The sequence below is a fragment of the Pinus tabuliformis genome, chromosome 2_1 (assembly GCF_031772625.1).
Source record: "Pinus tabuliformis cultivar Carrire ecotype Pingquan chromosome 2_1, CPIR1, whole genome shotgun sequence".
Taxonomy (NCBI): Eukaryota; Viridiplantae; Streptophyta; class Pinopsida; order Pinales; family Pinaceae; genus Pinus; species Pinus tabuliformis.
In genome coordinates, this window is record NC_142299.1 from 583,396,619 (window position 1) to 583,413,652 (window position 17,034).

At 32.7% G+C, this 17,034-nt stretch overlaps 1 pseudogene across 1 annotated transcript in view; it reads right to left on the reverse strand.

The window, feature by feature from the left end:
* The window catches only part of LOC149201812 (enhancer of mRNA-decapping protein 4-like), a 103,841-nt pseudogene extending 101,448 nt beyond the window's left edge, over positions 1-2,393 (reverse strand). Inside the window, exon 1 of the transcript XR_016253878.1 lies at positions 1,231-2,393. The product of XR_016253878.1 is annotated as an enhancer of mRNA-decapping protein 4-like (transcript). The remainder of the gene's footprint in view (positions 1-1,230) is intronic.
* Between the last annotated feature and the right edge of the window lie 14,641 nt (positions 2,394-17,034).

The following is a 17,034-nucleotide window of genomic DNA, read 5'->3' on the forward strand; positions in this document are numbered from 1 at the left end:
CATGTGAAAAGAAGAAAATCTGAACAAGGAGAATTGAAAAGAGAGATAGATACAATTGTCTATAATAATATCAAGAAGATTAAACTTATATAAAAAGACCTCGTTCAGATTAATATGCTCTTTGATGTCCACATTTAAAAACAGTGATAGGTAAAGTCTAGGAGATATTCACATTTAAATATAGTGAAAATTAGACAGATGCTAAAAGATAAGCATTGCCTTAAATATGTAATATGAATTACCGATAGATGATAAAAAGCAGACAAATGGGTCAATGGATGCATCATAGGTTCAATGTCAAATGGACAATGCAAAGGATACCATATTATAGGGAAAATAACTAGAAATAAGTATGATTTAAAGTGATCTAAGCAGATATCCAAAAGGAACATCTTCAGTGGTTGTAGTCTGAACAGTTATCAGCATAACTTGCAGGGAGTAAAAGAGAAAGAAAAGAAAAAAACATATTGGTTACAAAGTCTAGGTCGTCATGCAGGTCACAAATTCTGGCTCAAAATCATTTCCCGCTGAACTCCAACAGTGGGTTGAAATTCAATCTATTATAAATTATAGTGACTGGTCTGTCCCATGGTTCCTCATGCATTCCTGCAACATTTCATCCCTCCCAAAAAGTTTTATTTATGTTCCTAAACGTTTTATGAGATTCAGTAAACATACTACATGTGGTCACACGAAAAATGTCTAAAATATGCTCGCATTCTTTGACAATCAAGTTACATGTATAGAGATGGATTGTTAAAAATGGATATCAAATGCTAATTGCAAACCATTTGTTGTGATCCAAAAACCCATGAAGTCACCTCGCTTGTAAATAGAAAATACTTCTCAGCACCAAATAAGAGTATTCCAAATCGAAAGCCAAGCATCTATTACCTAGTGAAGCTTCAAATTCTGATAAATGGGAAAGAGTAACTTGCAGACACAAACTGCTGCAGAGTAACTTACAGACATGAACTGCTGCAGTTTCATATTCTTCTCTTTATGAAAATTTACAGAAGTTTTTTTTTCATTCCTTTTACTTGGCATATTTGTTACTGTTCATTCTTGTAATATAATAAAGCAGTTTTTCTCATTTATTTGGTATACAAAAAGTAGAAAGTTCAAAACAGAAAAGTAACAACCATTATCTATGAAGATACTGAATTCTGGACTAATTTCAATAAATTTTGAAGTCGACAATTAAGTTGCAGTAAGAATTTAGAAGCATACCTGCAAGTGCCCTCGAAGCAGCGCTCTGAGTGCAGTATTTATATTAAGAATACGAATATTGCCCGCACGCAGGCCATAGCAAATATAATTCCTGTTGACAGCAATTTGCTGACCGCCAACCAGAAGGGGATCCGACGTGTAAACTGTAATCGGTGAAACTTCAAGTTGAGGCTGAGCTTCTCCTGCTAACCGAAGATCAATATCATAGATAGCATGATCTCCATGGAGAGGCCTTCCTCTTGGGAGCTTAGAACTCAATAACCTACTGGGTGTACGCTGGGGAGCCAAATTCACAGGAGGAGCCGTCGGTATTGCAGGTGGTGTCAAAGCCATGGGTTGCAGGGAAGCTTGAAACGGTTCCACTGAACTTATAGTAGGAGGAAGTTCGAGGGAACTCGGTGTAGAATGGGTATTCAGCAAAGCCATCAGTCTGGCACCATCAGAAGGAGGGCTGGGAATTGGGCTCGACAACCGCAATTGTGCAGAAGGGCCTTGTTGAGAATAAGGGGAAGGTGAAGTGTGAGGACGAGAGGCTTGCTCTTGAGAATAATTCATATTCATATAAGGATTATTCTGATACATAGGGAAGGCGAAGGAACCAGAAGTTGGGGTTTGGTAAGAAGTGGCAGGTGGGAAATTACCAGGATTAAATGGGTGAAAGGGTGGTTGATTTGGAGCCGGGGGGACTAAATTGGCGGGGCTTCCTGTCTTGAAATAATTCTGTATATCAAACCCTGGATTTCCCGCAGAACCCATCAAAACTGCAGCCTAACTGTTCGACAAAATGCCTACAAGCATGGAGACTCGCCAAGTGTTCGACAAAATGCGTAAGCCAAATAAAAAATTTTAAAAAGACACTCACCAAGCGTTTCGACTAAAGTTCCACGCTGAAACCGCTCAGACAGAATGATTAAGCAGAAAACCAACGCCACGCCGGCTGTTTTAGCGGAATTCTTGTGCTAAAAAACGCTGTTTCCGCTACCAATTCGACGCAGCGAACACGGGCATGAATAAAAAAACTGTGCCGCGATAGTCCGCCAGGGTCGATTATGGAGGTCCCGTGTTCAATACTCCTTGACGACGAACAAGTTCGGACTCTCAAATAAACCTAAACGCCTACTCACTTCTCCCAAAAACGTGTTTCTGAGAGCAAACCAAATGGCAAGGGTTTAAATATTTACGTGAGCATGCCCAAAAAATAATAAATTAAAATAATAATAGTAAAGGGTTGAGAGAGGCAGAAAAAGGAAAGGGAATCTTGCTTTAAAAAGTAAATAGTTCTTTTTTATGTCATGAGCGAAAATTTTGGTTTTATTTATTTTTAAAAAATTATTGTGAGTTACTTATTATTTTTTATTATTAAAATAAAATATTTAGTTTTGGAATTTTAATAAATGGAATAATTTTGTTCTAGTATTTTAATATTTGAGTAAATTTGAATGAAATTTTGTATGTTTTTTAAAAATTTATATGTATAAATATTAAGAGAAATAAAATATATAAGCATGATACATTCCTTGAAATTTATCTTTTTAAAATCTTCGTACATATGATATATTTCTTTAAATTTATGTTTTTAAATATTTGATTAGGGTGATTAGCAAAGATAAAACCTTCGTACATATGATATATTTCTTTAAATTTATTTTTTTAAATATTTGATTAGGGTGATTAGCATATGTTGTTAGGTGGTTGGAGTGAGTTTGTCATTTCATTGTTTTACAAAGAGTTTGTCATTTCATTGTTTTACAAAATACTTAAGAGGTGTGGTGTGGTGTGGTGCGTTAAGTATGTGAGCGTTGTTATTAGAATGTATGGATATGGTAAGTTGTTAACTATGTTTCACTTTCATTTGCATTATATTCTCTCTGTGATTTTTATGCTATCTATAGGTTCTTCTTTCTTTGCAAGTGGGATTTCTTCTGAGGTCTTCTGATGGGGAGGGGCAAGTATATGGGGAATTTGTTGTAAAATAAGGAATTGCTACCTGTTTTTTCCTAAAATATGTTTGTCTACTACAGACAATGGAGTTATTGTGATTGAGTTCTATTTGGGCTCTGGAAAATTAAATGGAGACGAGATGAATTAGGATGCGCAAAGAGAGAGGGGTGACATTGTTACCATCAATGTTGGTCGTGCCAACAAGGTTGCTCACTAGTTACACGGGTTCTTTCTAGAGCTGTAGCTTGTAGTTGTAGCGGACACAACCCCTTCTACAGCTCATCGGCACTTGTAGATTATGGTAGCAGGGGCAACTTCCTATGGGGTGCTTCTTCTTCTTCTCTATTTGTGTTGCATTTCTTTCGAGTCTGCATCTTATAGTCTTAGTTTAGCCTGTTATATTGTGGTTTCTAGTAATTGGCATTTGATTCTGAAGTACAGCGACAACCGTTGGCAACTCTTCTCTATACGATAAATTTCATCTACCACCCTACCTTCCCATTCTGACATTCAATGCTGGTTCATTCTGACAGAACACCTCCTCAACTCTTGCTTCAGTTCTCTTCCTAATTTCCCCTATTGTTGTCATCCCTTCTCTAGCTCTAATATATTGACTCTTGCGCTATGTAATTGGTGTTGCCTCCCCCTCTGCATCATGCCTTGGCAACACATGCGCAGTCCTCGAGGGGGAGTAGGTCATGGACCTCAAGGCTTAACTCAAGCTCAGACTCAAGCTTAGGAGGTTGTAGCCATTTATTCGAGGTGAGATTCATCATTTATTTAGTCGCCCCCGAGATTGCTATTTAAGATGAGATTTGCCATCTTGAGACTCTCACAATGATGACCATCAAGATATCTCAAGCTCTGATATCCTTAAAGAGGTAGCCTGCTAGATTCTTGGCCCTGGTCACACTAGCGGAAGATGAAAACAATACCTTAACTCCATTACCCTTCATTGGCAGTTGAAAACCCTCATGGTCAAAGTTATGAAAGAGAAACAAGCGAAGCAATATGACCTTTTCTCTGCCCTAAATGACATCAAGGATGCCCAGCAACACCAACGTTCATGCTTGGAGAGTTTGGATGCTCGGATAACCCACTTAAAGAGCCATCTCCAATGCGATGTAAAGCCCCCAATGCCTCCCGGTTCTAGTGCTAAGGATCTTGCTTTAGTGACTTCCTCGGATTCTTGATTTTTTGTCATGTATTATAGTAGTGTTTATGTTTACAGTTCAAGAGTTGATACTCTTGTTTATTTCCAACAGTTGTTTTTATCTTACTCGAACTTTCTCATCCATGGGTGGTCAATATATCTAGTTTCCCTCGTGACAAATTAGGGCCACCTAAAATGTGCTTAATTAAATCATAAACATTTTGCGATTATATCTTGATTTTTATATTTGCAACTAATACAAAATATTTGAAATCTATATATATATATATATATATATATATATATATAAAAGGAATGATGAGCATGTGTATGTTTTTGCAAAATATCGACTCATACTCTTGACATTTAAGTTTCTAGGATTATTGTTTACTTAGGACAACTTCCACTTATTAATATTAATTATCGTTTCTATGTAATAATGTAATTTATTATATCTATTTGTAAAGAGAATTTAAAATAAATATAATATTTTAATGTATTATTAAAATTTTCAATAGATATATTAATATAGTTATATAAATTAAATGATTAATAAATGTTGATAAATATTAATTTAAAATGGTTATATTATTATAAGTATTAAAATATTTATATTTTACATGGTTAAAATATATATATATAGCTTCATTTTAAATTATTATTATTATTTAATTTTTTTGTTGATCAAAAATAACTTGCATTATATTTTCATGACAATATATTTTACATCATTCATCTTACCAGTCTCCCTCTCTCATTCCAACTAGATTTTTTTAGAGTAAAGACTAGAACTAGCCAAAATGAGCTTGTAACAACTATTATTTCTTAAGTACATACATACATAAGCATATTTGGCATAAACAAAAAAGAAACCAAAACTATTAACTGCATATCAAGGGGGTTGGTGAGGAAGCAGCATAGGAGGAGCATCAAAGAGGCCACCGCGACCATGAAGATGAAAATAAATGTGTTCCACCCTCGCTTCCAAACTGCGAAATTGGTCAATCATACGACGATGCTGGCGCCTCACCCTCTCTAGCTGCTCTAAAATCTCACTCTGACTGAACTGGATGTCCTGGAAGTGTGCCATGGTCTCATTTTTGTCTTCATGCTTGTGGTCGCGAGGGATGTCCATGTTGAGTTGTAGTTGACGTAATTGACTAGCAATGGAGTCAAGGGAAACTGGAGCTTCAACTTGACCTGAGACTGGAATGGGGAGATCGTCTCAGTTTCCTCGGTCCCCCGGCTTTCTGAGTTGGACGACGAGGCATTGTGGCTAGCCTCATGACGTCGCACCTACTGTTGTTCCCCCCCCGTCTAGCCCACCCTCTTTGCCGAGGCATTGAGAGGAAATAACAATTAACCAAAAATAGGGGTGATGTTCCCCTGAAGCAGAATTCCTTATAAAAACAACTAACAATACTTGTGACGAAGAGATGCCACCCAGAAGGGTGAAGCATCTGACTAGGCACCTCCCTCCAATTGAACTGAGTTGTGCACATCTTTCCCCAAGAGACAAGACCTTCCTCCCTTCCGCGACACACTTCGTGGGCCACCCCGTCACCTGATTGCCACTTCACGGCTCCAAACAAGCTCTGCCCCAACTGCGCCACCCACTTTCCAAGCATTATCTAAAAGGAATAGGAGGAAGCTGACCAAGAGGCAAAACTGGAGGGCCTTCGCGCCAATTCCCTCTTGCCACCCACTAGCCTACAAATTTGATTTTCCCCCACGACTAAGAAGCACTGCACCGTAGCGTCACCCCTAATTTACCATAAAGATTTTTAGCTTGTAAATAGGTTGTTACAATGCCATGAATTTATCAATACCATGTGCCCTAAAAGTGTTATTCATTTCATATGTCATTTGTTTGTGTGTCTTTCTTTTAATTAATTAATTTAATTAAATGAGCACAAAAGATATAATGGCTTTTGAAATAAATTTCAACCTTTGATTTGTGAATATTATTAATAATATTTTAGAATATTTTATGGAGATTAAATCACTACTATCCACCACTTAATAATAAGTATTGATAATTAAATTAAAATTTTAAAACTTTTCTAAAATAGATATTTAAAAATTCAAAATAATAATAATAAAATTTAAATATTTATTATTATTTTATTTAATGAAAAAATAATACATATACATTTATTAAATTTTGTAAATTTAAATAGTAAAGAAAACCAATGTTCATTTTTTATTTAAATTTAATTATCATTTATAAAATATTCACTTTTCATTTGTTAATTATTCATTTTCAAATTATATAGTATTATTAATTATTTTTCTTGTGAATTCTTAAAATTTGGAAGAATTATAAAATTCAAATCAAAATAGAGTTAATAATAAAAGTATTTTCTATAATGTGAACTATAATGAATTAAGCAAAAAAAATTCTAAAAGAAATCACATAAAAAATATAGTGAGACGTTTCAAACCAACAAATGTGATTTATTAAAATAAAAATCTTATTGAAAAATTTAACATAAAAAATAGTAAAATATTTCTCTTCATTATTTTCACACATTCATTTTTCACTTTCTCGTTAATTATTCATAATTGATTTATATACTATTATCAGTATTTTTTCTTTATTTAATTTCCTGGGATCTTTAAAACTCCAAGGAATGGATCTTTAATTTCCTGGGATCTTTAATACCGAAATACGTTGAGTCGGGAAAAAAAGGGTAAAACATAATTGTCAACTTGTCACTTTGTTATTCCCAGCTAAATGTGGATAAAAAACATAAATAAGAAATCAATATTGACCGTTAGAAGTATTTAATAGAGTGAATAGGTAGTCATTGTGATCATTTTTCAAGTAGCTTTCTTTTTTACTAAGGTAAGTTTAAGATATTCAAATTTAATATTAAGAAAAAGCATTATAGTAGTGGTTTTTAATTTACAATGGTAAATAAAGATATTAATTATATCAAATTATTTCAAATCTAGACATGATCAGAAATATTTTATTTAATACTAATATGTATTTATAATTAATTTTTATTTTTTAAATAAATTATTAATAACTATTGTTATAGTCTAATTTATAGATAAAATAGTTTTAATTTTAATCAAAATTTGTTAAAGATTTTTAAAAACTTGAGTTTAAGTTGTTTAATCTGTATAATTTGAGTGTTCAATAAATTTTCAAGGGTGCTAAATCTATTTATGCATTCAAAAATATATTTTAAACAACAAAAAATCTTGAAATTATATTGCTAGATTTTAATAAATTCCCTCATATATAAATTAAACTACACCATAATTAATTATCATATATCAAATTATTCTAAATCTATATGATGAAAAATATTTTATTTAATATTTATTTAGATTAATTTTAATTATTTTTAAAAATAGCTAATAATTAATTGTCCTATAAAAGAACATTTATTTAATTTTTTATTTAAATAAAAAAAGTAAAAATGAGTAAAAATCAAACCTAAATTAATGATGGTATTAGCTGAATAAAAATATTAAAATATAGAACCTGAATTTATGAGAAGATCAATGTCATGCTTTATGGGCATGTTTGTGCTATGGTGGACACAAGTGTAAGAGGAATGACCCACCTTTATGGTTGAGTAATGGATTTGATAGAGTCGCATCGTTGAGGCCCAAGGGTGCCCAAGGTATTTAGTTCTGGAATCCAACACAATCAACTTTCGGTTCTGTTGTAGGCCCCACACACCGACCTTGAGAATCTGATGATTGTTTATAGGGGCAGTTCTTGGAACACAGATACCAATAAAAACTTTTGATGTCCTTTTCAAGGCGCAGGGATGATATCAATGGGTTGTCTGGTAATCAGTCACTCACGAACCTAATGTTCTCCCACTCTTATGAGGAGGTCATTCACTGCCCCAATGTGCGGATGTTTGTTATGACACCTGCACCAATATTATTGATTGAAGTGTATAGATTTGGACCAATTACAATTATTTTTTATTTGGCGTTTACCTCCACATAAATGAAGGGATGGAGTTTCTTTGATGTGGACATGCTTATGTATGCACTTGGTCATCTCTATGCTGATTGTTCACATGTTTATCCATATATATATTTTTTTTAATTTCAACACTGGAAACCTTACATTTATATATGTTAATTTTATAAATGTATATTTCTATATAGTTTTAGGTTAGTTTAATTGGTTGGGTTTCTAAGGATAAAAGTATTTTGTTAATGAGAGGTTATAGGATCAATTTTTATGGAAGTTCTCGAGGTTAGGCTTTCCTAATGAGTCAGCAAAAAGTGATCTTTTCTAATGGATAAATTTCATAAATATAGTGGCCTTCTGAATGAGCCAACAAAAAGTGATCTCTTCTAATGGATAAAGTTCATAAATGTAGTGGCCAGTGATCTCCGATGTCTGTGAATCACACATAAAATTAAATTAAAGTAAAATGTATATTTTTATATATGTATAGGATAAAAAAAGGAATGGTTTGTATTTTGGTTAAGTATCTCGAGATTAGGCTCTGCTAATGAGTCAGCAAAAAGTGATCCCTTCGAATGGATTTACCGAATAATTTCGATGAATGTAGTGGCCACCCATCTCTCGTATATGTGAACCACACATTAAATTAAATTAAAATAAAATGTATATTTCTAAAAAAAATAAAAATGGTTTGTATTTTGGTTAAATATGCTTCATCAAAAGTAACCTTATGTGTGTATTTGGTTATATTTATATTGATTATGGGTATGTTTATGTATATATTTATAAATTAAATTTTAAAAAAATGGTTAATAATATGGTTTTAACATTTATTTTTTAAACCATTTATCTTTAAAAAGGAAAATTAAGATTTTTAATATTTATAAACATTTATGATATAACTATTTTGTGAATATTTAAGTTTGATGTTTTAATGAATGATTAAAATTTATAAGTAAAAGAATTTGGATTTTTTTCATGTTGTTTTAGGCAAACAAATAAAAGGAGAAAACGGTAAAAGTAAGTCTAGGCTTTGAATCGGCAGATTTTTCGAAAATGTAGATCCTCCAAAATTGTATGTTTTCTAGTGTCTACTCATACTTCTATGGGGTGTTGAGACCATGATTTGTTACACCCATAAGTAGGTGTCGAAAATGTAGATCCTCCAAAATTGTATGTTTTCTAGTGTCTACTCCTACTTCTATGGGGTGTTGAGACCATGGTTTGTTACACCCTTAAGTAGGTGTATCACTACTATCGTGGGATTTATCCTATATAAATTTGTGTAAATTTGGCTGGTATTTTGTTGTTTTTATTGAAAAGAATAAGGTTCCAATAATATGGGAACTACATTTCATACTTTGAAATGGTGTTTTAGTTAAGAATCTATATGTGGTTTTTTACATTTCACTTTACTAATAGTTATTCATGCATTATAGCATATTATTTTATATGGAAAGGAATAATGTTTCATGCATTGTAACATATTAGTTTATAGGAAAAAGGAATGAGGTTTCATTGGCAGGGGTTATTTATTAAATATCTTAGTTAGTGTTTGGTGGCATATCCATATCCATCAATGAAATTTATTTGTTCAATCTCCATCTCCATAACATCTCCATCCACGTGAAAAGGGAACGAAGTTATAATAGCATGGATAATTTGTTGAATACTTTCCTTTGGTGTTTTTGTTAAGGACTTATTATTAGAAGGAAAATGACATCATTAACTTTCAAATGTATTATATACATTTATGTTGTTATTGACAAAGCTTTTAATCATTGGAAAGATATATAAAGTGAGTTTTCCTCTAAGGTTCCCTTTTTTTTATGTTTTATTATACTTTAAATAGTATGTTATGTTGTTGGAGAAAAAGGTAGACCTGAATGTGAATCCTAATTAATTTGATCAAATAAGCACTTCTTCAATTGTAATAACTTATACGAAGAAAAGTTCGTTAGTTATGCATATGCAAAAATGCATATCTTCAACCCCACACCACGCACCTTCCTAGGGTGATTGTGCATATAAATGCACACCTTCCTACATTTATTCCACACAAATACACCCTCACACATTTATTACACCAAAATGGTCGTCTTCACCTCCTAAGAGGGTGAGTGGTAGGGGATTGCAAATATGGTTTTTTTTATACCTAAACGCACACCGTCATAGGGTCACACCACCTTTTATGAAGGTGTGCATTTTTTGTACCCAAATTCACACCTTCACATGAATGCAAGTGTATATTTGTGTACACAAAAAGCACACTTATCATCGAGAGTGTGAGTGATGGAAGATTAAAATGTACCATTTTATAATTTGAAAAGCAATTTTAAATAAAGAAAATGAAATATGAAGATAAAATTCCATTAATTGCCATTGCTTTGTATCTATAATTATAACTTAAAAACCCACTAAACACCGAGCAAATATTAATGACTATAAGGTTGGCGGTTAACACTGCCCTCCATCCAAAAATTTAGAGAAAAGGGGAGTAATTTATGAAAAGGGCATTAGCAAGGTACTAGTTTCCTCATTCCTCATTTAAGTGTAAAAAGACGAGGGGAATTATTTCTTCCAAAAACTATAACTTAAATAAATAAATAAACCTTTATAGTGATTTTAAAATATCAATTCTTTAAGGAATTAGAGAACGTATACGTTCTTACTTTTTAATAGTATAACATAAACAAAATAAAAATAGGATAATAACTTATAAAAATATGAATCTTTTAATGATAAACAAATCATTTAACTAAATTTAATTGTTATGATGATCCCTATTATTTTACATAACTAACATATCATCATCTTTAAGAAAACTATTAATATTATCACCCTAATTGATTAAATAATCAAATCTCGGGTATTTTCTTAGCATATAAGATAACTTACTTTTGTCAATAGGTTTAGTTTGGGTTATTGAGTGGAGAAATTATAATCCTTTTGTCAGATTTTAAATACTACTTGTGACATGTTTACTCTTTGTGACCCAATTATTGATTGATTATTTTTGTGAGTTGTGATGAATATCGCACTTTCACTTACAAGCTTAAGTTCTTGTAGCAAGCTTTGCACTATCATTTACTTGATGGTTACATTAACTGGTGATAAATGTATATTTTTATTTTAACTAAAATGATTAGAGATTGTATTAAAATAAATTTGTGGTTGCATCATACATTGAGCTAATACAACTCTTTAGAGAGTTTGACACTAAGAAATCAAAATTCCCAAAGATTGAGAAGAATTTATGTACAACCTATATAACTCTTACATTGTGCATGAAAAAGCTATGAACCTTCTACTATAAATTCCAACGAATTGACCTAATAGTAGTATCCATTCACAATACATTAAAACATCTAGATTATCAATTATGAGTAGATAACAACCCCAACTCCGCTCAAACCCCTCCCTCCTCTCGCACAGTTTAAAAGGGGAGAATCTAAGGTTAATTAATGACCCAACATAATATTCAACTATGCCTCATTCTCACACCATTCTCGGCTTGATTTCCTTCCCCTTATGAGAGGACGAGGAACACGGGGAGATTTCTTCGAGACTCTAATGAAAGATAGATAATCTAATGCCACAAATGAATGAATATGCAATACTATGACTAATGGAGAGATTGCACCTTTGCAATTTTCTTTATGTTTTTTCCTTGCCTCATCTTCCGCCTTTACTTATTCTTTTTCATTTATGTCCCCCTCTTTCCTCTTTCCATCCTCTAATTTCTCCTCTCATATTTTTACTTGAGCAATGTTCTCTAGATCCTCTTGGAGTTTATGTTGGTTTGCATAGGTTTTGGACCTTTCAATGATTCCTCATCCCTTATGGATTTCCTTTACGATTCTTCTAAATTTTAAAGGACTTCAAGTCTATCATTACTTGATTTGGAAGGGCCCTCTTAAGAAGACTTCTATTGTTGATTCCCCTTGAGTTGAGGATTTCTACACCTAAATGAAGTCAATATGAATTAATTATCAATGTTCAACCATAGCTTTAAAGTGGGTTGATCTTTTAAATCCTTTTTATAGTTTTTTGGGCAAAAGTGCACTTAAAAAGAAGCTACTCATGATCAAGGGTTCGTTGATGACTTCACCCTTCCAAGTTGCTTTTCAAAGCCTTTAGGAGTACCTCCTTAGGTCAACCTCCACACATATACATGCATAGTAGTACATATTTCCTTTTGGCTTTGTTTATAAATGTACCTGGCCAATTTCCAATATATTTTAGAGATATATCATCCCTAAAAATTAGAGGCAAGTGAGGTAGCTTAACCCATACCAAGGTTGAGGAAATCTCCTCTTCTAAGTTGAAATTAAGAGTCCAGAGAGTTAAGTACATTCCCTTGGATCCCATGGAATAGGGTCTAGAATGGAAGGTCAAGTCACAATCCTCCTTACCTGTAAAGGGAAACACAAAGAAACTTCGACGAGAAGAAAACTGATATATTATACCTTGAATCTCATGCAAGTAATGGCTCTACTATCCATGTTTCCATAATTTTTAGTTTATCCCAAATGTCAATAAACTTCCCAATGAAAGTACACCAAGTAAAGGGAATTCCATGTGAGGAATGACTTCCATTTTTTTATGAGTTTACCAAGTATATGCAACTTCCCATTGCTTGGCTTTACAGAAATGACCATTATATTGTAAGCTTCAACCTCTAAACAAATTTGCTCACCAATTATTTTTCCCATAAAATTTCCTCCACAAATCATAGATCGTAGGCTTCTCCTCTCAAAAAGCCAACAACCTCTTAAATGAAACCTGCCACTAGTGGTAATCTGCAAATATAGAATAAAGAAATTTTACAAAGACATCCTTCAATCAAATCTTTAAATATAACATTAACAAAAATATAAATTTACAAAATATTTGAAGAATCATTAAAAAAATACAATAACTTAAAACTAAATAGTCACACAGATAAACCTTAACCTTGGAAAATTAACATTAACTAAACTAAACCTTAGTGATAGAAAAAGTACTCAACCTCCTTACTTTGCACTCTAATTCCCAAAGAGTTAGCCATGAACAACAAAGTTAGAGATTATCTTATTTAGTTGGGCCTTATTAATAGATATTAAGTAAAACATTTACTTTCTAGTTTTAGATGGTCATAAATTCTTAATTCATTTTGGATAAAAAGAGTACTCTATAATTAATTGGCAAAGTCGTCCATAATTAATGGAAGATGTAATTCTTTTGAATTTAAAGAGATTTGTATGTGAAATAAATGTATTCATTTGGTTAATAAAAATGTTTATTTAATAAACGAATAAAAGTTCAATGAATTTTTCACCGGTGTATTATATATTTTTATTTTGTGAAAAAATATATTAAATGATTGGCAGCATCTAAAAGTTGAAATTATGTTCTTTTTAAAATCGCGGGATAGTGTTCCTCTCTTGACCTTTCCCTTTCTTTGCTGTGATAGTGATGGTTTTGGTCGGTTGGATTGTCGATGATGGTGTCATTAAGTTTGTACTCTAGTGTACTCACTCACTTTCTTTCCAGATTCTCTTCGTTACTTCATATATAATTTATTTGTTATTTTTAAAAATATTTAATTATTATAAATAGATTGATTAAAAATAAAAAAAAAAAATTAAAAAATAAATAATAATTGAAATTTATGTGATATAGTTTTAATTTGTAGAAGTTGTGTTGTTTATATGTTAATGTCGTCATTTCATTTATATTAATGTTAATATTATAACATGTTGTCTAAGTAAAATAAGTTTATGCTAGTTTTGAGAGTTAGTTTAATTGGTCGAGCCCCGTCGTTAAAGCGTTTTTATTATTAAGAGGTTAAAGGTTCAATTCTTTCGACACTCTCGGGGTGAGGTTCTATGGTTGAGCTAGTAGGAAGTGATCCCTTTGAGTGGATATGTTTATTACAAATATTCCATTGACGTAGTGGTCACCAATCTCCAAGGTTTGTGAACCGCATATGTTTAAAAAAAGAAGAAGAGAGAATGAAAGAAAGAAAGAAAAAAGAAGAAGAAAGAAGACAAAAAAACTCACATTATTGTGTGATAGAGAACACATGACTTTAAACCTAGGATAATTATATTGATCAACAAGTATTAATAAAATAGCTCAAATGCTTCCTTAATAAATAAATTGGATATAATCAATGCATTATTGTATTGGAATAAATGGTTTTTTCCTTTTCTTTTTTTTGTTCTTTAAATCAAAATATTTTTTTTGTATTAAGTAAATTCTATGGCTCGAACATGTAGTTGGAGTACATCATAATTAATATTATAGAGAAAAGTCCTTCAATTATTTTAGAAAAAAGAAAAAAACCACCATCCTCCCAACAAAAGAAGGGGGGATCCAATACTAGACCTTTGTGAGACTTGAGCCTACTGCTTCTTGAGAACATGAGTAGATTCTTACAGGTTACTCGCACAAGATGGTACAAAAACAAAATATTTCTAAGATTTAATTGAAACCTATCTCCCCACTAGAACCATGGCAAGCTAAAGAATGATGGGCACCAAATTTTGAGGATTTCTTGCTTCAATCTTCTCTACTTCTTGTTAATGGAGGACAAGATTGTTGATTGTTTTTTAGAACTTCTAAATAGAAAGGAGAGGAAGAGGAGGGATTAACCTCCTTCCCTTCCTCTAAATTGGCCTCTTCATCCTTCTTATTTGAAGGAGGGGTTTTATCAATATCTATAGAAATAATCTTTTCCTCAATTGGTGAATCAATGTTCTTTGAAGGCACTTGATTTGGATTTGGTTGATCTTCTTCAAATTTTGCCTCTAAGGACATCAAAACTTCATGTTTATTGTGATAGCCCTTAGACAAATTATTCTTGTGCTTCCTTGAATTGGTTTAAATGCTCCTTGCTCATCATTACTTTTAGAAAACAACATAGGGATAGAAGGAGACTGAGATGTGAGAGTGTTTAGACAACTTTTTGAAAAGTGCCCGTACTCATGGTAAAAATTACATTTAAAAGGAACATGTTCATAATCCAAAGCATGTATATGGGACCAACCCTCGAAGTCAACTTGAAACGCGTTGGGGAGTCCCTTTGCAAAATCCTTTTGACACAAATTCTAGGACAAGAGAAGTTATTGTCCTTGCCCTTTGAACTGGTAATGTAGTAGCCCAATTTGTCACATATGGCTTTGAAAATACCATCATCATAGCAAAGAAGTGGAAGATACGACATTCTGATCCATATACGCGCATTAGAGATTTTCATGGTAGGATTAAAATTTAGAGTCTAGTGAACATTCCCTTGGAGCCCATGAATTAGACTGCAAACCTATAGATCAGGAAAAGAAAAGTAATTGTTTCCATAATATAAAGTACCGATGGGGTCATTATCTGCCCACTTGTTATAGATCCATTTTAAAACAAAGTTACAATTGTGCCAAAGTACAATGACCTTACCAATTAACCCATGTTCCTTAAGGGTATTAGTGTTTTTCATCGAAGAGGAAAAATCCCAAGTATTTGCCTTTTTTTACAATTCTACTATGGGGCAGAAAGCCATGACCATCCACACTGGGTTGGAAAGACCACCCATTGTACAAACAATGAACTCAACATAACTAATTGAGCAAATAAATCAACCAAGCCAATAAGAAGATGGGGCAGTATAAAACCTAGTTTGAAACCCCAAATCAAGAACATAAACTCTTAATCTGCCATGAATATCTCTACACATAGCCACTGCAAACCCCAAATCTACAAAAACCCATTGTGCATATCTACAGCGGGTGGGGAGGAGCGATGGCAACTAGGAAACCTTGACCGCTCGCACCCTCGATGGCTTTGACTCATCCGGTGTAATAAGCATATGAAAACTCAATCGGAATATGGGAACTAATTAATAAATATGAATGTTTTATTGTATTATAAATAATGAAATCTACTAGCAAAATTCTCAATAATTGGAAATTCAAGTTCTTTTAACTAGTAACATCATCCAATCAACATTGACAATATCAAGGGATAGGAGTTTTGTCCATCATCGTGTATGAGTTGATTATGTGGCCATGCCAATGCCCCTTTTTCGAGGGGATAAACATGTCAATTTGCTTTCGAGAGAATTGAAACTTAGTGGGGGGATTTTAATACCTCCAATTGACAAGTCTCAAGTGAGAAATTGTCAATATGTAATCTTGCTTTGTTAATAAACTCTAGAATTCGAGGTTATAATTAAGAGTAAAAATCCTATGGAATATAAGAATATAAAGCATGGGAACTACATACTAGTGCAAAAAATAGAGGGGGTGAGGGTATGTGAGACAAATGGCAAATGGGAGAGTCTATCCTCATTATGTATATACATGAGCTCTTTAATTTAGTAGTGAAGCAAGGCTTCCCCAAGCCTTGGACATAGAGCCTTATTTTGCCTATCTTTAAAAGTTGGGATAAGACCATTATGAATAGCCACATTTTATCTAAGTTGTATGGGTTTATTTTGTAAAAGAAGATTAGCCTTTGGCTTGAAATCCATGTTAAAAGCACTAAAGGCCAAGCTGGGTTTAGGAGATATCATTCAACAGTGGACCATCTTGTTACTCTTAGGATAATTGTAGAGGAATGTCACAATAATAAAACTAGTCTCTATACTGCATTGTTGACTTTTGAAAAGCTTTTGACACCATTCCTTATACAAATTTATGGAAGAGGCTAGAAGAGATAATGTAGTCTTATCAAGTTAAGGGTTGTTGTGGCAAGGCTATACAAGAATGACATTTCCAAGCTTAAG